This window comes from Neomonachus schauinslandi, chromosome 13 (assembly GCF_002201575.2).
Source record: "Neomonachus schauinslandi chromosome 13, ASM220157v2, whole genome shotgun sequence".
Taxonomy (NCBI): Eukaryota; Metazoa; Chordata; class Mammalia; order Carnivora; family Phocidae; genus Neomonachus; species Neomonachus schauinslandi.
This window is the reverse complement of record NC_058415.1, coordinates 82,057,241-82,083,261: the sequence shown is the minus strand read 5'-3', so window position 1 is coordinate 82,083,261 and position 26,021 is coordinate 82,057,241. Positions and strand designations below refer to the sequence as shown.

General features: G+C 42.0%; 1 protein-coding gene across 2 annotated transcripts in view; it reads left to right on the top strand.

Moving 5' to 3' along the window:
- Positions 1–5,814: 5,814 nt before the first annotated feature.
- The window catches only part of LOC110581824 (spermatid perinuclear RNA binding protein), a 124,134-nt gene continuing 103,927 nt past the window's right edge, over positions 5,815–26,021 (top strand). For both annotated transcript variants that reach the window (XM_021691720.2, XM_021691719.2), the window contains exon 1: positions 5,815–5,843. The gene's annotated coding sequence lies outside the window, so the exon portion shown is untranslated. The remainder of the gene's footprint in view (positions 5,844–26,021) is intronic.

Below are 26,021 nucleotides of genomic sequence, written 5' to 3'. Positions count from 1 at the left end.
ATATTTATTAAGTGACTACTATATGCCTGGCAGGATTCAAAGGCATACAAGTAGAACAAATCAAACAGTCTGCCTACATGAAACCTTCAGCTTACTGATCATTCAAAATCAGTAGCTATCAGCTATCAGTAGCCTCGATAAAGGAACTGAAATGGGGGACAGTAGGGGCAATGTGTTTGAGGTTTAGGGGAAAGATCTGGAAGTTACGGACAGTCCAGTAGCATGTGAGACATCCAGATAGAAATCCTGAGTAGGCTGTTGCATGAGAGTCTAGAGCCATAATTCTCACATGGGCCTTTTAGACATTTGTGGTGGAGTTTGGGTAGTCATAATGGCATTTCCTGGGGGGAATCCAGGAATGCCAGATGTCCCTCCCTGCATGGATAGTCCCGCATGACCTTTGAATGTCACACTGGACGTTTATGTAGTGGAAAGTCTTCTGTGCAATGATCTGAGCCTAACAACTAACCCCAATTTTCATACAGAGACAAAATATATTCTAGTGTGATTTTACTATTCCAGGGAGGCAAATACTATGCAAGGTGAATGAAGATTATACCTTAATGTGCTCAAGACTCTACCAAGAGTTATTTACCATTTCCGAAAATCAGGTCACCAATAGTGATTCTGTTGCAGTATTCTAGTCTTCAACTGGTATCTGTAGCTATTGATCTTGGGTCAATGCTTCTCAACTGTAAGGTGCATGGGATCACCTTTGAATCTGTTTCTTTCCTCCCTCCTTTTCTTCCTCCCTTAGAATGGAAAAGATTATTTGGGTAATAGAATCTAAAGAATCTAGTAGGGAAAGGAGAGGCTGACATAACAGAGAGTGGTGGATTAAAGAGTAAACTTCCTTAGAGGGTAGGAAAGGGCATCCAGGCCCAGGAAAAAGACCTGGTCTTTGGTGAGAGGGCTGATTTTTGTAAAAGGAGGGAAGGAGGGAATGGCTGGAGATGCATAGGTGGATTTAGAAACATGATGGCAAGAAGTTGAAGGATGTCACATCCCCTGTGTCTTACCCTTCACCCACAGCATGACTAGCCACCTTTCTGTCTTCAGCTTCTTTCTGTAGAGCTGGCCTATGGTAGGGAGAGGGGTAGGGAAATGACGGATAAGGAGACCAGACTGACCTCTCTATTCCCAGGGCAACTGCTTTGAAAATAATATACAAGTAAGGTATTATTGCTATTTCTACTACGATAATATTGTTATTATTCCTCTAGATCAGCGCTAATAGGACTTTCTATAATGACAGAAATGTTTTATTTGTTTGTATTTTCAATTTAATTCAGTTTTTTAAAAGATTTTTTTTAAAGATTTTAATTATTTATTTGACAGAGAGAGACACGGTGAGAGACGGAACACAAGCTGGGGGAGTGGGAGAGGGAGAAGCAGGCTTCCCACAGAGCAGGGAGCCCGATGCGGGGCTCAATCCCAGGACCCTGGGACCATGACCTGAGCCGAAGGCAGACACTTAATGACTGAGCCACCCAGGCGCCCCAAGATTTTGTTTTTAAGTAATCTCTCCACCCAATGTGGGGCTCAAACTTACAACACTGAGATCAAGAGTCACATGCTTGGGGTGCCTAGGTGGCTCGGTCAGTTGAACCATCTGACTTCAGCTCAGGAGCCCCACTCAGGCTCCGTGCTCAGTGGGGAGTCTGCTTGTCCCTTTCCTTCTGCCCTCCCTCCGCCTGCCCCCCCCCATGCTCTTTCTCTCAAATAAGTAAATAAAATCTTAAAAAAAAGAAGAGTTGCATGCTCTACTGACTAAGTCAGCCAGGTGCCCCTATTTAATTTTAACTTATTTAAATTTAAATAGCCACATGTGGCTAGTATCTCTTGTATCAGAGAGTATAGTGTTGCATGTTTTCCGCCTCTTTCTCAGTGTGGTTCTTCAAAGATGACCACCCTCTATAGAGGGCAGTAGCGCTGGGGACCAAGAGCCCTGGGCTAGAAGTCAGACCAGAGTTCAATTTCAGCTGTGCCCTTTTCCTGGCTTGGTGACTCTGGGCAATTCACTTCCTTATCTGGGCTTCAATTTCCTCTGTTTTCTTCTCTTCAGTGGGGAGATGTGAGGGTCCAAAGAGCTAAGGGAGGTCAGGCACCAGGAACTGGGAAGGGCTGCCCACTGCTCTCACAAGTTACCAATCCAACTCCTTTTACCAAGCACCTTTTAAAAAAAAAAAAAAAGAAAGAAAGGTTTTTAAAATTTATTTGACAGAGAGAGAGAGCACAAGCAGGCAGAGCTGTAGGCAGAGGGAGAAGCAGACTCCCCACTGAGTGGAGAGCCTGACGCGGGGCTCTCGATCCCAGGACTCTGAGATCATGACCTAAGCCAGAGGCAGACACTTAACTGACTGAGCCACCCAGGCGTCCCTACCAAGCACCTTTTGTAAAAACGGCAGAGTGACGTGCCAAGTGTATGTTCCAAAGATGCCTCTTCAGAGAGCCTTTGAGAAGCCCACCTATCCCCCTCTGTTGGCTGCTCCCTTCTCTGTGGGCCATTCAGTGTTATTTGAGCAATGTACATTGACGTCTAGGGCCACAGGGGTAGGGCAGTGTAGCTGTTTTCTTGCTTTTGTATCTACTAGCAGGTAGTAGGTTCTCGGTAAATATTTGTGTAATGAATGGATGAAACAACAAGTGCTCGTATTTGAATTTAGGTGTGATTTTAAAGCTCATCGAGTTCTATAACTTTACAATATCTAGTACCTTACCATATTTATAACTGGAAATACTGGAAAAAGACCCAGATACCCAACATAGGGTCTTGGTTTAATTAAATGATTCTTAAGACATGTTATGCAAGAGAGTGTTCGGTAACATAAAAAGAGGTGTATTTACTTTATATTGTTAAGTAAAAAAAAATCAAAACTGAAGGTATACTATAATCTCCCTTTGTAAAAGTTATATATATTTATATGCACAGGACAAATTTGGAGCAATAAATGTAATATTAATATTATATGTAATTAATATGAATATGATTACTATCACTAGGTGGGATTATGAGGTAAAAACACTTTTTTTTCTAAAACATCTATTTGATTTAAAAAAATGTATCCAATATATCCAGAAAAAGCAAAAATATAGAGACAGAATAGATGAGTGGTTGCCTGTGGCTGGGAGTGGGAATGGGATTAACAGTAAATGGGTCTGAGGGATTTTATGGGGCATCCATAAATCTTCTAAAACTGACATACTGATGTTGCATCGCTTGGTAACATTACTAAAAATCCTTGATCTGTGCTCTTGAAATGCATGAGTTTTAGGATATGTAAACATACCTCAATAACATTTAAAAATGTGTTATATATATATATTTATTTTAGTTATATATATGATTCTTAAATAATTAAAGCAATGCAGAAGTATTCAAAGTGCCCATCCCCACCCCTAGCTCTACTTTCGAGGAATAACAGTAGTAGTTGGTGTTTAACCCTTTCTAGCCTTTTTCTATGCAGAATCCAAGTATAACACACACATCATAGACACGTAATTTTTTGCAGTTTTCTTCTCTCTCTGGACATATACTGTAGGACATGAAAAAGTTAGGTAACTGCCCTGGGATGTGGGATTAGGGGTAGAGGGAGTAGAGTGAGAGGCACACTTGAAATTTTTAGTTTCTTTACTTTTATATCATTTGCATGTTTTTTGGTCAGGAATGTTTGGAGTTATAAACCAATAAAGATATTGAAATAAGTGACACCAATGAATGTTTAATGCTCTGCAGTCTACCTACTTAAAACAATTTAGAAATTGAGCTAATGCCAGGCACTATACTGAGTGCCTGAGATATACTGCCTCATTGAATCCTTATAACGAGGTATGCAGTATTACGGTCCCACTTGACAGATGAGTTAACTAAGACCTAGAGAGACTGATTTTCCAAGGTCACACAGCTAGTGTGCACAGAACCCAGACCTTTACACAGCAGCGGCTCTTCTCCTCCAAGCAGATTCATGTTCTTCTTGGAAAGCCCAGCTTTAATGACCTCATTGCATGTGTATGTGCAGTCCTCCCTGTGCAGTCCTCCCTAACCCAATCAAGTCCTCAAGGTGCTTACAGTCCAGGGATGTGACAAACAATTACAATCTAGTGCTATAAGAGTACATGGTTTAATGAGCTGTATGCAAAGTGCAGGAATTTAGACAATGTGTCTGAAGCAGCCAAAGAAGTTTTGAGAGAATACATTCCGAGTTGACTAAGAACCCCGAGGAGTCTTCCAGGAGGGTAAAGAAAGGTGAGGGTGATAGGAGGTGGGGACAGGGTGTAGAAAGGGATTTAGGGCCTAGCTCCTGGCTCAGGCAGCTCAGAAGTGTTACAGGCTCTGGCAACTACAGTGCTGAAGTTCAGTGTAGCTGGAGGGTCAAGTTGGCCAGAAGGAGGGGCAAAGGGAAGGGCATGCACCTTGAAACTTAAGGCCAGATCACCAAAACTTTTTAGAGTTAGAGTATTCAAACTTTATCTTGCAAATGAAGCAGAGCTGTTAAAACATTTGAATCTGGCATGTTACAAAACTGGGAAGAGGCCCAGAAGGGGTTGTTATGGGAGATCCCTCCTGGACCTCCAGCTCTCCAAATCCTACTGCTGGGTGGTCTGGTTGTTTCCCACCCCAGGCTGGGAATTCCTTTAGGGCAAGGACCTTGTCTCATTCACTTGTGCAGCCTAACACCCAGCACAGCACCTGGCATGCAGCAGATACTCAGTAAGGGGCTGAACTGGCTGGCAGAATGCTGTACCAAAAAAGTAAAACTTAATTTCTTCCTTAGCACCGCCCAGACAGGTGTTCAGCCAAAATCTGACACAACAATAAGGAGGTCAGAGAGGTCCTGGCCTCAAACTCAATCCCAGGTAGGTCCACTGGGTGGGAAAAGGAGAGGTGGTTGCTGATTAAGCTGCAACTTCTGTTCCGTGCCTGCTATGTGCTGAGAGAATTCACACCTATTGTCTTTTTGCATCTCTCCAACAGCTTCTAAATCGGAATTATTGTCCTAGTTTCCCTACCATAAAACTGACGATCAGAATGGTTCTCTAATTTGGTCAAGGTCACACAGCTGGTAAGTGTAGCAGGGGCGGAGGCTGGGAGAGAACCTCTTACCAAGTCAAAGCCCACTGGCCTCTCCGTCCTCCACCTGGGGAGGCGTTGAGCAGCCTACTCCGCTGCTTAGCCTCTGGGGCTGGGGGGGGGCCACTCTCCACTGGGGCGCGGGGCCGGAGAGGCCGGCTCGCAGTGGCATCCGGGAGCCGCTCCCAGATTCGGAAGTTACGAAGTTTCCGTGCATTTCGCTTGCCTCTCTGCGCAGCTCGTCCCCGCTCCGCAGCAGTTACGCTGTTAGCGCAGCGGAGCTCAGGTGCTGCAGCGGGCGGGGGCCCGGCGCCGGGAGAAAGGCGGGGACGCAGCTTACGTAAGCGTCCGCTCGCAGGTGCATGCGGCCTCCACCAGCGTGTGGTCCCTGCGCGCTCCCAGGTGCGCAGTTGGCGCAGGCGGCGGCGCGGCCGGGCGCCGGCGGGCGCCGGCCGGCGCTCTCAGGTACGGCAGAGCGCGCGTGGAGGGGGCGCGCGGCGAGCGAGGGGGAGGGCTTTCCGTTCCCCAGCAGCCGCGGGCCCGCCCCCCGTATCGGCCAATGGGCGCGCCGGGCGGTGTCACGTGCTCGCCGCCGCCGCCGCCGCCGCCGCCGCCGCCGCCGAAGCGGAGACCGGAGCCGCGAGCGCCACCAGGGCAGCAGCCGCCGCAGCCGCCGCCGCTGGGCTGAGGAGCCGGAGACGCGGGCGGACGAGGTGGCGGCGGCGGCGGAGCGGGAGCGGGGACCGGGCGCGGGCAGAGCGCGGCGGTGCGGGTAGGCTGCGGCGGCGGGGTAGGCGCCTGCGCGGCGGGCCGTCCCGGGCGGGCGGCGGTTGAGGCGGCGGTTGAGGCGGTTGGCGGAGCCGGCCCGGGCCCCGCATTGTTTGTTGTGCGTCCTTAGCAGCGGCGGCGGCGGCCACGGCGGCCCCGGCGGAGAACAGGGAGCAATCCCGGCCCCCGTGGCTCTGGCATTGTGGCCGCCGCTGCGGTGCCCCGGCCGCTTCGGGCAAGGGCAGCGGGCAGCCTTCCTCACCTTCGGGGGGACGGGGTCCCGGCCCCGAGTGAGGGGAGGGCGTGGGCAGCGTGGGGGGACCCGGCGCCCTGGGTCTCGGTAGGATGGAGGGCGAGGGGCTCCGGGCAGGTGTTGGAGGACATTGGGGGCAGGGGCTGGGAGCGAGGCTTGGGGGGCTGGCGGAGGGTGTGGGCAGACTTGGGGGAGAATGAAGGGTGGAGGGATCCGGCCCAACGGAGCGGGAGGGCCTTCGGGCAGGTTCGGGGGCCCAGTGGGGCCAGGGCGAGTGCGAGAGGGATGGAGGACATTCAGGCGGGTGGGGGGCAGTCTGTGGGGGTTCGGGAGGGTGTGAGGGAGGCTTTGGGGAGGGTAGAGGCGAGCGTGATGGGAATGGAAGGAGGAAATTAGGGACTCGAGGGAGGAGTGGAAGAAGCGGATGTCCCGGTGGGGGCTGCGTGTTAGGGGCAGGGAGTGGGGGCAGATTTAAGGAAGGCCACCGGACAAATGTGAAGGGAAATGTGGAGGAAGATGTGCAAGTAGGGGGAAGTGTGGTGGGGAGAGAGGGACGGAGGTGTTTAGGGGTCTCTGGAGTGATGGTGAGGGAAATGGAGGTTTGCAGGGAGGTGTGTGTGAGGGTAGGCCCAGAGGCTTCAGGAGACCTGTGAAGGATGTGAGGACTGTGTCTGGTCAGGAGGTGTGTAGGGAAGACAAGAAGGAAGCAGGAGAGTGTTGAGGCTGGAACACGTGGGACATGCGAAGGGAGGGCATGTTGTTGGAGGGGGGGAGAAGACAGGTGTCTCACTGGTGAGTGGTGCTCAGGGGAGAACAGTATTGGGGGGGGGGGGGAAGGTGATTGGAGCAGGGCCAGAGTTTGAGAGAAGTGAGGACAGTGGAGTAGGATGACGGGGATGGACAGGAGGTATGCAGGGTATTTAGCGGGTAGCAGATGTGAGTGAAATGGAGAGTGTTCTTGTGGGAAGTATAGATGTAGGTAGGGGAAGTAAAAATGTAGGTGGGGAAGCAGCAAGATAGGAAACTTTGGGGTTGGGGAGACACTGCAGAGGACAGGTGGAATGGAGTATGTGTGAGGTAGAGGGCCAAAGGTGTAGGGGGTGAGGGAAATGTTCTTGGAGTGGCAGGTGAAGTATGAAAACAGATGGAAGGAAATGTTTTGGGGGCAGAAGTGTGGAGGGAAGTTAGGGAGAAGAAGGGGTGAGGGGGTGGTACGTGTGTGAAGGGAAATCAGTAGAGGGAGGTAGGGGATAGGTTGGAAGGGGAAGGATGCAGGTCTGGAGTACCTACAGTGTGTAGAGGGAGGGAAGCATAGCTTGGGGGTGCTAGATTTTGTCTGGTAGAGAAGTGGATAGGCAGGAAAGAGAGGGAAGAATGGGGGGAAAACAGGATATTTTTGGGTAGAGGACGTAGAACAATGCATAGTATATAATGGGGTAAAAGAAGGGCAAGGTAGGGAGGTGTGTGGATGTGTCTGTGACTAGAAAGGGATAGGTTGTGTATTGGATTGGGGTGGTGGTAGGGGAAGCACGTTGTCCAGGTTTAGGGGCAGGAAATGACTATTCAGGTTTGAGAGAGTTAGGAAAACAGGTTGCTTAAAAGAGAATGGAAGGAGCAGGAGCAGGGTGCTGAAGAGTGGGGAGAGACTGGAAAACTTTGAGTCTTGAGAGATTAAAGGGGTTCAAAAATTTTAGGTCACTGGAAATAAAAGAAAAGGCAGAGTGCAGAAGTTGAAAAAACAAAAACCAAAACAAAACTAAAGAGAGGGGATTACATTCTGTACGTAGAACTGAAGAATGTGTGTAGTGTGTGTATGTGGATCCTGGAATGATATTAATGAAAAATGGAGGACATTAAACCCTGTACATATTTGGAAGTTCATGCCTCTAGGATCAGAAAAATCAAGAAGCCCGATTTTAGTTCCAGAACTCTGTGAATGGGGAAGGGATAAGGGAGAGCTGAGTAGTACACACTTCCAAGTTTGGAGGAGGTATGTGGTGGGATATTGTCCTAGTGCATTGCACTGACAAATGTGCAGATGGAAGAGCCATACAGGGTTGTGTGGAGTGCACCACAAGTGAATAGAAATAGGATTGCAGCAGGTGCAGGGCAGATGCCTTTGTGAAGATAACTGCGAGAGAGCAGGGCCCAGTGTCTGTAGCATTCGAAGGCTGTATCAGGGAGGAAGGCATACCTTGGTGCAGTGTCTCAGCTACCCTGGTGCTTTCTGGGTAATGGGGCAGTTTTCAGGCTTTGAGTGATGTAATATCTGAGTCCCATGCTAGAGGCAGACAGAGGTAATGTACATCCAGCTCCTAAAAGTGGCAGGAATGGAGATCTGCGATTCTTTAACTCTCTTTCAAGGTTGCAAATAACTGATCCTAGGTTGTTGGCTTTTTCTGCCAAATAGTTCAAGTAAAATTTGGTTGGAGGCTTTTGGATTTTCTGGTATTTTGATTTGAGTTAGTGAGTGTAGTGTTAGCTTTATTGAGGAAAGACTTTTGGGGTTGTGTGGACATACAGCCAATCAGCTTGCCAGACACAGGAAATAACCTTCAGGGGTTTGAGCACAGATATTTCAGTGCAGGTCTCATTCAGTGTTCTGTGGCTTGTGTTAGATTCTTTGGGATTTGGAAGGATTAAGGAAACTGCTTTGAGACTGCCTTAGTAAGCAGGGTTTTCTAGAATCTTGGAAAAACGATTTCCCTTTTGACAGTTGAAAATTCAGTCTTGTTAGATTTTGCAAAAAAATTATTTCATCATGTTGCAGAAATAACTTCAATTATCACTTTGTGGGTTTCATGTAGTGTGTAATGTAGTACCTAGTATGATTTCAAATAAAAGGTCTGCTTTGATACCTTGGGAAGCTTTCTGGTTTGATTAGTTTTCTCCTTTCGTCAGTTTAGGAAGTATCTTAATGCAGCCATTGTAAGTTCAAATAATAAGTTTGAGTGGAAGTGGGAATCTTGCCTAAACATAATGAGGGCTTAGCAGAACAACACATTTTAAGTAATCTGAATCTGTAAATATAAATATTTAAAAAATAAACTGGGAGCTAATCATTTTTAAAATCCAAATTTAGGGGCTCCCGGGTGGCTCAGATGGTTAAGCATCTGCCTTTGGCTCAGGTCATGATCCCAGGGTCCTGGGATCGAGCCCCACGTCGGACTCCCCGCTTAGTGGGGAGCCTTCTTGTTCCTCTCCCTCTGCCATTCCCTCCACTTGTGCTCTCTGGCTCTGTCAAATAAATAAATAAAATCTTAAAAAAAAAAAAAATCCAGATTTAAAGTGCATCATGAAGGCAACAAAATAATGTTCTGAAGGCATTGCTATAAGATTTTATTTTGGAGGGAAAGGTTTTTCAAGCATAATATGCCTTTCATTGAAATTCTTTGCAGTATTTTGAGATTTGATATACGTGTAGGATATGTTATAAGGAGCATGTTTGGCCCCTTTGGCTCCCTGGCAGAGAATTTGAGCAGTAGGATATAAGATGAATAGAGTGACCTTTGAAAATTCTCTCCAATATGGCTATTGTTTCCTCCTTGCATTTTTTAAGTCTATTGTGTTAGTTCATTTTATTGATTTGGGGCAAGCAGTATTTTCTTGCTCAGAATATTCAATTCTGGCACAGTGTTCTGATTATATGTATTGTTCCGTGAAGTTCTATGGTTTGTGATAGTTAGTAGGCACTTGAAAATATTGTCCTAAGTTTATGAACCAAGGAAAGCAGGTTATTTAGACTTTGTAGGCTAAATAATTGGGTCTGGTTTTATTTTCACTGGTGACTTGCTGGACAAGATACTTAATCCCTTTGTGCTTGTTTTCCTCCAGAAACCTGGCTCTGTCTACCTCCCATGAGAATTGAGATGGTTTATATAAAACAAGTATAAGTCTTTCAGGAAGATTAGAACTATGTAAATATGGGGATAGGTGTTATTTCCTTAACGCCTTTTTTCTTTTTATTTTGGTCAAATAATAATTGGTGCTTCAGAATTTGGCAGTAGGTGGGTTAATTTGTAGTGAGAAACTTGGATAGAGATGAAACTTCTCTGAATGTCAGAGATGTCTGCAAATTGAAGTTTGTTCATTCTTTGCTCTACTGTCTCCTTATCTTTTCTGGCTCATTTCTGTAGTTGAGTGTTGGTGCCAATTTGAATTCTTGAGTATGAGCAGAAGATTGTGACATTCTGCATTGTGGCTATAGCCTGACATCGCTTCTAAGCATGATTTTCCAGAGATGAGCACTTCTCTCACTCAGTGAATTCACTTCCTAAATCAGGAATAATAAATACATTTTCCTGTGTATTTTGCAGAAAATCAACTAATTCTAAGTGACTTGAACAGAAAAATAGAGCTATCCCTCTTCTAGTGGCATTAAACTTCCTCTAGATTTATTGAATACTTTTTCCTTTTTTAAATTTTAGTTCTCAAATACCCATCCTTTTGACATTTCCAAGCCTATTGACAGGTTGTGCGCTGTTTGAGGAGGAATGATATTTAAATGCTTTTAAAATGTTTATTAGTTGTAAAAAGCCTCTAGATGCTGGTTATGATTGACATTGCAAAAATGTAAATAGTAAGACATTTTAGACATTAATTTGCTTGAGCTTGGTAATACCCAGCCCTGATAGTCGTCTTTTGTGCTAGCTGATCTTTTTTTTTCCTTTTGAAGATTTTATTTTATTTTAAAGATTTATTTATTTTGGGGGGGGAGGGGCGGAAGGAAAGGGAGAGAAAATCTCAGACTCCCCAGTGAGTGCGAAGCCCAACATGGGGCTCAGTCTCAGGACCCTGAGATCATGACCTGAGCTAAAAGCAAGAGTTGGATGCCCAACTGACGGAGCCAGTCAGGCTCCCCTTTAAAGATTTGATTTTTGGGGCACCTCGGTGGCTCAGTCGTTAGGTGTCTGGGATTGGGCCCCGCATCGGGCTCCTTGCTCAGTGGGAAGCCTGCTTCTCCCTCTCCCACTCCCCCTGCTGTTTTCCCTCTCTCGCTGTGTCTCTCTCTGTCAAATAAATAAATAAAATCTTAAAAAAAAAAAAAGATTTGATTTTTAAGTAATCTCCATACCCAACGTGGGGCTCAAACCCACAACCCCAAGATCAAGAGCCACTCGCTCCACCAGCAGAGCCAGCCAGGCGCCCAGCTGATCTATTCTTAATAGTTTACTCTCTTATATAACAAGTTTGGACCTCCATTACCCGTCTTACTGCTCTTACTGTTCTCATTTGTTTTGCATAGATCTTCTTATTGGAAAATTGGTTGTTTTTTAAAATTTGTTCAGCTGTAGAAAAAGTGTTTCTGACAGGTAATTATGAGAGGCTTCATAATCCAGTCTAATTTTAGAAAACTTTATGGGGAAATGTAAGTTAAATTTATATGTCAGTTAAAACAGAAAAGAATGAAGTGATGAGGCCAGATTAGTGGTGATATAAATATTTAAATGGTTTAAGCCTGAAAGATCTGCAAGTCTGTAACTTTTAGGTCTTGCATTGAATAATGAGGTAACCACATGACCTGATTTGTCACTTTCATGCCTAATTTGATGTATTTCTTGTTTTAACGGTCCTTGAAATACATCATTTTTGAGAAGTATGGTGTCTGTCTCACAAAAGACATTCCATATATGTGTGTTGCTGAGTAAATGAATGCCATCCTAAATTTTATTTGATATTAAAATTCTCTTAACTTCTGACATAACTAACGCTGTGTCGAACATCTACTTTCTTGAGTTAACTTTAGCACAACTCGAAAGGGTATAGTTGATTATATCAATAATAAAATCACAGCTTTGCATTGTGTGACTTCATGGTTCATTTCCATTTGAAGAGTGAGAATTCTGCAGCAGGCTGTGTAATAAATTCTGAGGCGTTTCTGGGTCATGGATAAGATGTAGTTTCTTACTGCACCTGCAGAATTTCCTGTTCTTTGCAGTTTTCCAGGTACCAGGACTTTTCACGATACCCTATTAGGCAGATCAGCATTTTGTTAAAAATTGAATTTAACCATATTAATACTATTGACGTAAGGCAAATAGTAATTGTCCTGAAAGACCCTGTTTAGATTTTTTTTTTAAAATTATGCTTACCTGTCCTACCAGTTTAATTCAACAAACATGCATTGACTTTTGGCTCAAAGGCACATTTTGTGCCAGACCTAAGATTTCTTAGTAGGGCTCTATAATACTGTTTTCAGTAAAGAATAGATCCTTCCCTAGATAGATTGGCCCTTAATGTGCAAATGGAGTCTATAACTTTGGTTACCTAGGTAGTGACCTGGTAAAGAGGTGGTTTGTTTCTAACAGTTAAGATGGAGGCAGTTTATTCTTACGATGTTTATAATTCCAAGTAAATATAAAACTCAGGGGCACCTGAGTGGCTCAGTCGTTAAGCGTCTGCCTTCGGCTCAGGCCATGATCCCAGGGTCCTGGGAGTGAGCCCCGCATCGGGCTCCCTGCTTGGTGGGAAGCCTGCTTCTCCCTCTCCCACTCCCCCTGCTTCTCCCTCTCCCACTCCCCCTGCTGTGTTCCCTCTCTCGCTGTGTCTCTTTCTGTCAAATAAATAAATAAAATCTTTAAAAAAAAAAAACAACTCAAACATTGCATCTAATCATAGGCTTTTGTACAACTTAGACAAACTACATTTTTACATAATGAAGTATAGGGTACTGGGTAGCTCTTGTCTTAACTCTGGACAATTCAGTTTTAGTTAGCAAAGCTAGTGAACTAGAGAGGAAAGGTGTTACAATTTTGATAATATAGGTTAGCAGCTGGAGAGAATAACATTTGGAACCCTTGTTATGTATATTTTCAGTTGTTTTTGAAGCAAGCTGTAAATAAACTTTTAATGTCAAGGTTAGTATGGAAGAACAGATACCAAACATATTAGTGATGAGGCTTTTAAAAAGATGGTATCTTAAAGATAATTATTAACTGTGATGCTCTTTGATATGCCAGCTTTGTGGTAAATGTTGTGGAGTTATACAAAATTGGCTTTTGAGGGGCACCTGGCTGGCTTAGTGGATAGAGCATGTGACTCTTGATCGCAGGGTTGTTAAGTTCCAGCCCCATGTTGGGTGTAGAGATTACTTAAAAAATAAAATCTTCAAAACTGACTTTGGTCAGTATTATTGTTTGGTAGTGTTCTTTATTTCTAGCGCTCAGGGTTCACATACCTGGACTTTGGTCCCTGTGGGAGTATAATGTGGGTGAACAGGAGAGTGTTACGTTTAGAGAAATAGAGGCACAGAGTTGACTCTAGAGCAGAGATAGGCAGACTTTCAGAACACCCTTTCAGAGGTTCCTGTTGGTTCCCAAATTTGGCCAGGAAGGTTGATGGCTGGGCAAATTTGAAATCTTCTTTTAGTCAAGTCTTTTCAAGGACTGCCTGCAGTAATGTGTGGCCTTCCTAGGAAATTTGGGGCCCCAGGATGATGCAGTAGTAATGAATTTGAAGAAAAGGGCTAGCACTAGGTTATTCCTAGAGATGATCCTGTGTGCAACCTTGACTGCTGTATTGGGTAGTACAATGTTGTTGACACCAGAAGACTTGGCTTTGAGGTCTGATCCTGTTATTTACTAGTTGTAGTTCTCTCTCCTCATGTATAAAATTGGAATAAAACCCCTAAATTACAGTTACAGTGAGGATTAAAGAAGAAAAAACTGTTTGTAAGCTCTGAAGCACATAACATTTTTTTTTGAAGGGAGGACTGAAGAAGAAATTAAGGGCACACTTTGTAGTAATGAGAAAAATTTGACTCAGAAGCACCTGGATTTTTATTTTTTTTACCATGGCATATTCAAATGTACATGAAAGAGAAGAGTACAATGAACTTTCATGTACCCGTCAACTAGCTTCAACAATTACCAGTATTTTGCTGCTTTTGTTTCATCTACCCCTCACTCACAATTACTTTCTGTTGTTTTTGTTGGAATATTTACAGTAAATCTTAGACATCATATACTTTCATCCAAAAATACTTCAGTATGTATTTCTAATAGATAGGAACCTAAAAAAAGATATAACCACAAAAATCTTAACTGTCTAAAGTAACTATAATTCCTTATCTAATGCTCAGGAGGAGCTGGATTTGAAACATAGCTCTACCACTCACCAGCTTTGTGTGTTAATCAAATTACTTGCTCTCTCTGAGCTTCTGGTTCCTTATCTGTAACATAAAGATAATACCTCATGAAGTTATTTTGAGCTTAAATGAAATAACATATAAAAGGCCTAACATGAATGTTAGTAAATCGCCCAGCCTCTCTTCTGAGCTTCCTATGGCATGTGAATTAGGATTATGGGCTGCCCTCCTTCCTTCTTTAGTATCACAAAGAATAATAGTGCTCTGGAATTACTGCCCACTAAGCTAGTGAAATTTCTCTTCATTGGGCTGTTTGACTCTTCTGGTGAAATTCTATAGCAGTTGAAATCATGTCTGTTCTCCCCCTCTCTCCTGCAACATTATTATTCTCCTGTCTAGTGGCTCATTCTAGTCCGCATACACATGCTGTTATTTCATCTATTTTTTTTAAACAACCCTTTCTTGACCATGCTGTTTCTTGTAGATGCAACCCAATTTCTCAACTTCTTGAAAAAGTTGTTTCTACTCATCTTCAGTTCTGTTCTCTCCTGAACCTACAATAATGAGACTTTCAACCTAATTACTCTACTGAAACTGCTCTTGTCGAAACCACCAAGTTTCTTACTTCACCCATTAGCAGCGTTTGGTGCAGTGGATGTCTCCTTCCTTGAAATACTTTCTGCTCTGGTTTCTGGGATACCATGTTCTGTTGGTTTTCCTCCTATCTCCTTGGCTTCTCCCTTGTTGGGTCTTCTTCATAACTACTAACCTCTTAATATTGGACCACCTGGGATCTCTGCTCTTTATTCTCATTCCCCTGGTGATTTCATCCAATCTTATGGCTTTAATACTGTGTATATGCTGATGATTCTCAAATTCTTATCTCTGAAACTCCAGACTTGTATGTCCTACCGCCTGTATTGACACCTCCACTTACATATTTTATTGGCATCTCAAATTAAACTTGTTGCAAACCAAACTCCTGATCTTTACCCTGCCCCCTCTTTCATCCGCCCCTCTTGTGGTATTCCATGTTTGAGTAAATAGCAACTTTCTCCATCTTTCTAGTTGCTCAGGCCAAAAGAGTTGTCCTTGACTCTCTCTCACACGCTACATCTGACCCATCAGGGAATCTTGCCAGTTCTACCTTCAAAATATAGCCAGATTCTGACCGTTTTTCATCACCTCTACTGATTTAAGTTTACATCAGTTTTTTGAATTATTGCAGTAGCCCTTTTTCCTCTTGCCCCTTCATATTCTGTTCTCAATACCATAGCAAGAATGATCCTTTTAAAAACGTAAGTCAGATTTTGTCTCTTTCTGGTCAGAACCCTTTGGTGATTCCCTGTCTTGCTCGGAATAAAAAGCTAAGTCCTGTCAAGGTCTTATGTGCTCAGATACCCTTTTCTTTCCTCTGACCTCATCTCTTACTTTTTGCTTATTCCATTCTGGCCATAGTGGCCTTCTTGCTGTTTCTTTTCTTTTCTTTTCTTTCTTTCTTTCTTTCTTTCTTTATTTGAGAGAGACAATGAGAGAGAGAGAGCACATGAGGGGGGGAGGGTTAGAGGGAGAAGCAGGCTCCCCGCCGAGCAGGGAGCCCGATGCGGGACTCGATCCAGGAACTCCAGGATCATGACCTGAGCCGAAGGCAGTCGCTCAACCAACTGAGCCACCCAGGCGCCCTTCTTGCTGTTTCTTTGATGTGCCAGGCATATATTCCTGTCTTAGGTCCTTTGCACTTGCTGTTTGCCCTGCCTAGAATGCTGTTACTCAGATATATGATTGCTCCATCTTTGTCAGGTCTTTGTGCATATCTGCCCTTTCTGGTGAAGCCTTCCCTTTCTACCCTGTTAAAATGGCAGCTCCTCCATTTCTAGCCCTCCCCAGCCTTCCTTTTCCACCTTCTTTTTCTCATTACCACTTAAACCATTTAACTTATATTTTACTTTTTTTTTTTTTTAAAGATTTATTATTTGAGAGAGCGAGAATGAGAGAGAGTACATGAGAGGGGGGAGGGTCAGAGGGAGAAGCAGGCTCCTCGCTGAGCAGGGAGCCCGATGCGGGACTCGATCCCGGGACTCCAGGATCATGACCTGAGCCGAAGGCAGTTGCTCAACCAACTGAGCCACCCAGGCGCCCCTATATTTTACTTATTTTGTGTATTGCCCTTTTACCTTTACTGGAGTAAGAGCTCCATAAAGGTAAGGATTAATATTGGTTTTGTATTCTGTAGATTCTAAGCATCTAGAACAGTGCCTGGCACTAAGTAGGTCGTTGACTATTTGTTGACTGAATTATTCTTTTATTAGTTGTAGTCTGTTATTTGGTAAAGGTGCTATAGTTGGAATTTCAGTTTTTCCTATGGAATACTATGTACCTTGAAGTCTTTATGATGTGTTTTTCTTCTTAATGAGTATCCTTTCATAGGACTGCTGTTGGTTTTATTATTAATTCATCATAATTTTGAATATTATGCACTGCTAGTTGGGTGGGGAGGATACAAGAATAAAGTATACATAGACCCTGACCTTTAAGAGCTTAGGATAGATGATGGTGTGTGTGTGTGTGTGTGTGTGTTTTAAAGGTAAGACCTTAGATAAAATGGTCCAGGAATTCAAAAGAGCAAGAAATTATTTCTAGCTAAGGGAGATAAGGGAGAGACTTTAGAGAGGATGTGATATGTACATCTGTACTGAGCCACGGAAAACAAGTAGGATTAGATGAGAAAATAGGGAAGAGAATTACATATGGAGGAAACTGCGTTAGCAAAATGAGAATGCTCAAGATTTTTTTGAGAAAGAATAAGTGGTTCAGTAGTTAAAGGTGAGGGAATATCAAAGGAATTGGTAAGAGCGTAAGTTTGGAGAGGAATGTTGGAGCCACGGATGGAAGGCCTTGAATGCAAGGGTGAGGAACTCAGACTTGACTTTGTTGACAGTGAGGCTTCAGTGAAAGGTTTTTGAGCAAGAGTGGAGGGATGGTATTATTAGGGCTATATTTATGAATTTGATAACTTTATGTGAAAAGAGAGGCTGAAATGCATACATTGATTATGACGCTGTTGTACTAGTTTGAAGGAAAAAAGGGCTAAAAGTAGTGGAAAGGGTATAGAAGGGATGCCTTGAAACTGGTGAAACTTCGTAACTGGTTGTGAGGGCTGAGTGACAAGTCTACGAGTTTTAAGCCCGGTTGATTGGGCCGGCAAGGGTGCCCTGAAGAGAAGTAGGGAATCCAACAGAAGTGGCATCAGGAGGCAAGTTTAGTTTAGTTTCGGTATTGAGTTTGCCAGTGTGGTGGTGACATTCAGGTGATGATTGTTTTGATAAAAAAGAAAATTAGGAATGTTTAGAAAGGATGTGCATCTGTGGCTTTATGCTTTCATTTTGATACTAACTGACAGAAAGAGAAGACTTGATTTTGAATCTGTTACTGAGGTCTGAATCTAGATAATTGATTTGGAAAACTTCTGATAAGGCATCCAGACTTCTTTTGATTTGTAAGTGTCTCCACTTGTTTCACTAAGTTTGTTAGATAAGTTGCTCTAGGTTGTAAAGCACTTCATGTATTCTCAGCAGTTTGTTACAACTTAGATGTCATCCTTTGAGCTTTCCTTTACTGCTTCATGGGCTTTGGGTATCTAAACTGTGTCTGTCCCATCCCTTTGCAAACAACAGATGAGGGGCACCTGGGTGACTCAGTTGGTTAAGCATCTGTTTTTGGCTCGGGTCATGATCCCAGGGTCCTGGGATCCAGCCCACATCTGGCTCCCTGCTCAGTGGGGAGCCTGCTTCTCCCTCTCCTTCTGCCCCCCTCCCTATCCCTCCTCCCCCGCTGGTGTGCTCTCTCTCGCTCTGCTCTCTCTCAAATAAATAAAATATTAAAAAACAAAACAACAGATCAGAGTTCCCAACTAGTCACCTCCATCACTTTTTTGAGATCCTGTTGAGTTAACAGGTTTGCATGATCATGCCAACCCCCGCCTCCTTACCCTAAGGATTTAGAAGCACATTGGAGGAAGGCAAGCCTTCCACCCTAATTAATGGTAGTTAAGGTGTTAGTTGCCAAAACATGTCTTTAACAACCTGCACTTAACAAAATACCAGAAGATACTAGAGGATTTAGCTTCTCTTCTAGGCATAGTCAAGAACAGAATAAGATTCCTTTAGATTATAACCTTTTCAGAGGCTTGTAGCAGTTTTTAGTCTGAAGGTCATTTATAGGAAAAAAGACATATTTGCAAAATAATTTTGATTAATGTATATAATTTTTATTTATAGGCTACCTAATGATGCATTATATTTATATTTTTATACTTAATGCATTTTTAATAGTTGGATAAAAAGACATCATTGAGTTTATTATTTAAAAACTTGTAGTTCACCAGCTTGTTTTATCATGGTGACCTTGAGCTTACCACATTAGTCATCTCTGAATTAAGTCTTTTCCTTTGTGCTTAGATCATAATGTCAGTGAATAAGATTTTGGCACTGTCATTATAGGATCTGTTTTTGTTTCCAGTAAATAGAAGTCAGTAGGACCCAATTACCCTGAAATGAGAAGATTTTCCTATATAGGATAACACATATTCAGCTCAGCGGACGTGTGGTGGCTTTTAGTTTGTCAGGTTTAGCATATATTGTAGTTAAACTTTTTTTTTTAATCTAGGTAATTTTATTTCACATAATTGGTTTGCCAAGAATATAAAGTATAGCATCTTGTGAGAAACCTTTGAGGTTCTTTTAGCCCTGCTTTGTTCTTTGACAGATGAAGAATTCAGGATATATCCTGAGTGGTTAAGGGACTTTTCCAGAATCACACAAATAGCTAGTGGCGTAGTTGGGGTGAGAGGTGGATTTCTCGACCTCCAGGCTTGGGCTCCTTCCACTATGTCAGGCTGCTGCTTTAGAAATGTGGACCAGAAAACCTCGAATAAACTCAGTTTAACTGGTCACATTACTGGCATCTAATGATGTTCAGTAGGAATAATTATGGTACTTTTTTCCTCTTTTCCTCTGAAAATTAATTTTTTTTAAATTAACCATTTCAAACTGAAGAGTTCAGTGGCATTCAGTACATTCACATTGTCTAGGAACCACGACCCTCTCTAGTTCCAAAACATTCCCATCACTCCAAAGTGAATGAAACTCCTGACCCATTAAGCAGTTTGAAAAATTTTTAAGCAATTAAAATAAAAATCTTTAAACAATTAAAAGTCTTTTCTATGACGAGGTTGACAATAGCAGGTTTCATATTAGTGGTCACTCCTAGTGCTTTGCTACCTGTCTCTGGTTTGCCAGTGAGAAATAAAGTGAATCCTCTTTATGTTAATTAGTAGTGGATGTATTACACTTACAAACAATGGCAACATTAAAAAAGAAAGTGTCAGACACATAATGATTAACAATACTAATAATAGGTATGCATTATGCATATTATCTCTGATCTTCACACTAGCCTTTTAAAGTAGTTGCTCTTGTTCAGAAAAGGAAATGGAGGCTTGGGGCACCTGGGTGGCTCTGCTCAGTCAGTTGAGCGTCTGAGGTCATGATCCCAGGGCCCTGCGATTGAGCCCTACGTTGGGCTCCCAGCTCAGTGGAGATCCTGCTTCTCCCTCTACCCCTCCGCCTGCTCGTGCACACCTCACTCGCTCTCAAATAAAATCTTAGGAAAAAAAAAAAAAGAAAACGGAGGCTTGTTGAGTAAGTTCGGAATCACTTAATTGGTAAGTTTTGGACCTGGGATTCAAATCCATGTCTATTTGGTTCCAAGAGTTGGGTGTTCACTAAATTTGGGAGTAGACAGGCAAAAAGCAACAAATGGAAGGGATCATCTTGTATGGGGGACCTGGTACTCTTTTAGCAGGACAGTGTGTAGGGGAAGGGGGATTGAGTTTGCTGGTTGCAGTACAGCCACTTTCTCCTGACCACTTGTGATGTGTATTCCATATGAGAAAAGCAAAGTATGAAATAACCTTTGGAACTCTCTAATGGACATTATAAGCAATTAGAAGAAATTGTAGCTTCTGAGATTTTGTGTTTTGAAATTCTTTCTTTCCCTGCTCATTTTAAAATCATAAGTTAATTTGCTGAGTAGTTAATAGTAGTCTTAACAGTATCGGAACTTGATTGATTTCCCATTTTAAGATACTTTTAAGAAGTATCTTAGATAAGATACTTCACTTTCAATGAAGAATAACTCAAATTGTGTGTTGAAGGGTTTTGTAATTATACTTTTGCCCCAATTAAGAAAACCCTTCCTTTTAGCTTTTTTAAAGTTTGAAAGAACTTTAATAGACCAGTTTTCAGTCTTACTTCTTAAAGTGGCTAGTAAGTCACCTAGTAAACCTTGTCATTTTTCTTTTTTTCTCCTTCCTTTTTTTTAAGATTTTATTTTTTAAGTAATCGGTACACCCAGTCTGGTGCTCAAACCCACAACCCCGAGATTAAGAGTCACATGCTCTACCGACTGAGCCAGTCAGGCGCCCCCCTTGCCATATTTCTACTGTGTTTTGAATGACTAACTTCTCCTGGAGTAATTTGCTTCACTATGCTAGGTTAGGCTAAAAGGGATGGTAACGTAAAAGATAGCTTCCTGGCTACTTAGACAAAAGAGATTGATTGATTTTTAAAGGTTTTTTATTTATTTATTTGACAGAGCACAAGCAGGGGTAGCAGCAGAGGGAGAGGGAGAAGCAGGCTCCCTGCTGAGCAAGAAGCCCATGTGGGGCTCTATCCCAGGACCCTGAGATCCTGACCTGAGCTGAAGGCAGTTGCTTAACCAACTGAGCCGCCCAGGCGCCCTGACAAAAGAGATTTTTTTTTTTAGATTCTGTGAGAATAGCAGGAATGTAAGCTATACAGCAGCCATTTGAAATGTCCTGAGTTTAAGTGTATTGATAGTTATCCAAAGAAGTATAGATTTTTGACAGTGACCTTGTGACTTTTGCTAATATCTAAATAGTAGGTACTTCCATAAATGGATTTCAGGCTTTTAAAAATTTTATTTAAAAATTTTAAAATGCCCTTGTAACTTGACTCAAACATTACACATTATTTTTCTGTTTTGACCTAGAGATGAGGTTTTATTCACTCTGGAACCAGCCAAAATATGTTGTAAAGAACACAGGCCTTGGAGTTGGTCAGATTTATTTTCAAATCCTTTCTCTGCCACTTACTACATGTAAGACCTGCTTTCACCCTTTAAAAATGAATATAATATCTGACCATTGTGTAAAATAGGATTAGAGGGTAATGTCTCACAGGGCTCGGCACAGTGTCTGGCACATACTAATAAATCGTGTTCAGTTTGTAGCTGTTGCAGGAAGAAGTCTTAAATTTTGGTAGCCTAGACAAATATCAGTGTATGCAAATAGGGTAAAACCTTGTCTCCTAATGTACACTGTCCTGCAGTCAATACATTACTTCTTGGATTTTTTGTTTCTTTGTGTGTGTTGAAGTGCCATGTGTCAGTTTTCAGTAGTTCCTGTAGCTTGCTCTCCTTTTCTCAGAAATGCTTGGCAAAGATCTCCATTGATTATTGTATAATTTGCCTCAAAGACTAGATGGTGCTTCCTATAGAGGTTAATGATGAGGCATTTGCTTCCCATAGCAATCCTTCAGTTAGGTATTCCTGTGCTGCATGCTAACAGGTTCTTACCACCTTCAGAGATGTCTGCTGGCAGAATGCCCAAGCTTTTGTCAAAGAAGGAAGCTCTGGTTGCCTGGAATGAAAGGAGTACAGAGTGCCTGCTTAGTGTTTATAGTATATTTTATGATAATTATTAATATTAAAGCATGAAGAGCTATATCCTGGTCTATAAATTTTACTCATTACTTCCCCATTATTTGTATCGCTTCTCTTATTCTGTTCAGAAAAGGATACAGAGGACCTTTTTACTCTAAAACTGTGGGGTTGAAGTTGTGATGAATCATAATCCAAGAATATTAGCTATGGAGGGGACTTTGGAGATCAGTTAGACTAACCCTCTTATCTTGTAGATGAGAAAACTGGCTGTGAGAAGTTGTGACTTGCTCAAGGACACAATAAGCGACAGGTTTGATTTCCAGTCTAGGGTTATGAAGCTAACCTGGTAGAGTGGAGAGAGCACTGGACTTTGGAGTCACACAGTCCTGGTTCTGAGTCCCGATTCCACCATTTATTAACTGTGTGACCTTTGACAAGTACGTCTGAGTCTCTTTGCTGCTCTGTTATATGTTTGCAGGGTTGTGAGGATTTGAGATAATGTAAGTAAAGTGTAGTGCCTGGCATATGTTACGGGCTCAGTAAATGCTGTCTGTTATGTTGTACTGTTTTTCTTGATTACTTAAAACAGGTCATATGGCTAAGTGATTATTCTTTATGAAATGGGAATCAATGAGAACGGTTGATGTTTTTGCCAAATCCTTTCACTGAAAATCTAAGTAGTTGTTCATTGTAGGAGGACTGCTTACTGCAAAACGAGTGCAAAACATTCATCAAGAGCTTAGTGAATACTGCTCCAAGTTGTACAGTGTTGACATGGTTCTTTGGGAAATTTTTGCATTTCTCAAGTGAAACGGAGCTAGTGTGAGGAACATCCAAATCAGCGTAAATTTAGTTAGGCCAGCCTAACCCAGTAATTTTAAACTCAGTAGTACTTTATACTCTTCAAAAATTATTGAGGACCCCAAAGATCCCTTGTTTATGTGTTCTATCTGTTGATATTTGGATTTTTAGAAATTATATCAGATAAAATTTACATATTTGTTCATTTAAAAATAGTAACCATTGTATGTTAATACAAATTATATACAAATATGTGTATAAATATATATTTTAAGATTTTAGGTTTCTAATTTTTTGTTTCAAATTATAAAAGTGTAGTACATGTCAATTAAAATAATATAGAATCAAAGTAAAAATGAAATTATTTCATTCCTGTCATACACACATTCCACCCCTGCAGTCAACAATTTAGCATGTATTCTTTCATAACTATTTTTATGCAGTTATAAATTCTCTCTCTCTTTCATACTGTAGATGTTGTTTGGTGACCTACTTTAAAAAAAAAGTTGTATATATTTTGGACGTACAACATGATGTTTTGATATACACACACCTAGTGAATGGTTACAACAGTCAACCTAATTAACATCTCCATTTCTCATATAGTTACGTGTGTGTTGGGGGGAGGTGAGAGCACCTAAAATCTACTCCTATCAAATTTCCAGTATCCATACAGTATTATTAACTATAGCTATCATGGTTTACAGTAGATGTCTAGACTTACTCATCCTACATAAGTACAACTATACCCATTGACCAGTATCTACCTATTTCACCCACTTCCTACAAATGATAGGTTTTTTATGTAAAATAACTTTTTCTTTTTTTAAAAGATTTTATTTATTTGACAGAGAGAGAGAGAACAAAAGCAGGGGGAGTGGCAGGGAGAGGGAGAAGCAGTCTCCCTGCAGAGCAGGGGGAGCCCGATGTGGGACTCGATCCCAGGACCCCGGGATCAATGACCTGAGCCGAAGGCAGTCGCTCAACCAACTGAGCCACCCAGGCGCCCGTAAAATAACTTTTCAACAACAAAAAAATTTAGTGAGATGAGTGGCATTGCTTTACATTTTTGTAAATCTCATTAATGTGTAGCTTAATAGAAGACAGCTGGGTTTTGATAGCTGCTGCTGCATTTAGCCTGTTGGGTTATTTTGTTTTGGTTGAAGTGTATAAAGAAGAAAATTAGGCTTCACAAGATTTGCAGTTGGAAAAGGGGAGGAGTATTTTAATAGCCTTTTCAGATAATTGTGGATATTCTTTGATACTATCTGAAAACTTGACAAATGGTAGTTTCTTGAAGGAATCTGAAGCCAGATCAGTGAACTTTTCATATTCTGTTACATTAAAATCCAATAGTCTGTTGCATTTCGAATGGATCTTTTATCCATACATGATTTCATAATATCCTGTGTTGGTCATTTGGAAAGTGTTGGTTCACTGAATTATGTTGAGCTTCCAAATGTGACACATTTCACTATATATCTCTACACATTATGTAGTCTCTGGAAAGCTACATTCATGAGAGGGAGTTAAAAAGGCACATAATGCCTTACTACTACTTTGAAAATACTTTTGGCTTTGTATGCCCCTGAAGGGGTCCTGAATACCCCTAGAGGGCCTGGGTCACAATTTGAGAACCATGGAATTAGATTAACTAAAGGTTAACTGACTAAAGGTAATGAGCAGGCTTGCAAATTGCAGCTTTAATAATGGATAATCTGGAAATTTTAATGGATTTAATGGATTGTTGTACAAACCCTAGTCTTAGAAACCATCTTATTCTTTGTTTTGAAATGCAGTGAATTGGCCATTGAACATTTTAGTGCTTTTTACAGACAAGGCATTATGTTGAGGTGCTACCAAAGATACACATTATGAAAAAGGATTCCTTTTCAGTAGTTTACAGTCTAGCTGGAGAGGTAAGACATACTTTCATGAAAAGATAACAATACAGTGTTCTCTGGTAACAAGTGTGACATACAGTGCTGGGTAGAATGAGTTTTAAATAGGTGGAGAGAGGAGGCCATTGTCTTTATGGAAGAAAACTGCAGTGCTTGTTCAGATAGTCATTACGTCAGTTAGGCTAGACTGGAAAATGCATATAGAATAATTAAGCTAGGCTTGTAAAATTAAGTTGCAGTTTATATTTCTATTCTTACATTGTTGTCCTGTTTTTGTAGGATTGTATGGTTTCCAGTATTTTTTAGAGATTATTTGCTTTCTTTTTTTAGACTAATTCACTGTGTTGTGGGTAGGATAGATCTATCAAACATCTATCAAAATGTTATCACTATTTGGTAGATAAGAAAATCTGCCAAGAACACATACATATGAGTAATACGTTATTTGTACATATTAGAATATGTGTATATATGCTCAAAATAGAATAAAAAATTGATCCTTTTCTTTAGGGAAAAACATATACAAATATATATACAGAGTGTAAATATCTCCACTCAAGACTTTGTAGAAATATTTTAATGTTCCCTAAAGTACCTGTGTATACTTTGTGCTTGGTTGTTCCCTTATTGGGTTGTTATAGAGATTTTTTATTTTTATTTTTTTAAAGATTTTATTTATTTATTTGAGAGAGAGAGAGAGAGAGAGCACATGAGAGGGGGGAGGGTCAGAGGGAGAAGCAGACTCCCTGCTGAGCAGGGATCCTGATGCGGGCGGGACTCGATCCCGGGTCTCCAGGATCATGACCTGAGCCGAAGGCAGTCACTTAACCAACTGAGCCACCCAGGCGCCCGAGATTTTTTTTTTAAAGATTTTATTTATTTATTTGAGAGAGAGGGAGTACAAGCAGAGGGAATGGCAGAGGGAGAGGAAGAAGCAGGCTCCCTGCATAGCAGGGACCCTGATGTGGGGCTCGATTCCAGGACCCTGGGATCATGACCTGAGCTGAAGGCAGACACCCAACGAACTGAGCCACCCAGGTGCCCCTGTTATAAAGATTTTTAAAAAAAATTTATAAAGTGCCTAGTGCTAGAAGGCACTCATGGTAGCTAGCTATTGTTACTGTTGTTGCTGTTGTTACAGCCTGTTCAACTCTGAATTCTCTCTAATGTACCAGTTTGATAAGACATTTAACTTCTTAGTCCATTTCTGACATCCATTTGTTAAATGGTAGTAATTCAACTGTTCTGGTCTCCATGTGTGGAGTGCTTCTTACTGTGTTTTAGGCACTGTGCTAGGTGCTTTACATGCATTGCCTCTTTAGATCTTTGCAACGGTTTCACTATGAGGTGAGTAATGATGTTTCCATTTTATAATGGGAAAAGTGAGGCTGGCAATGG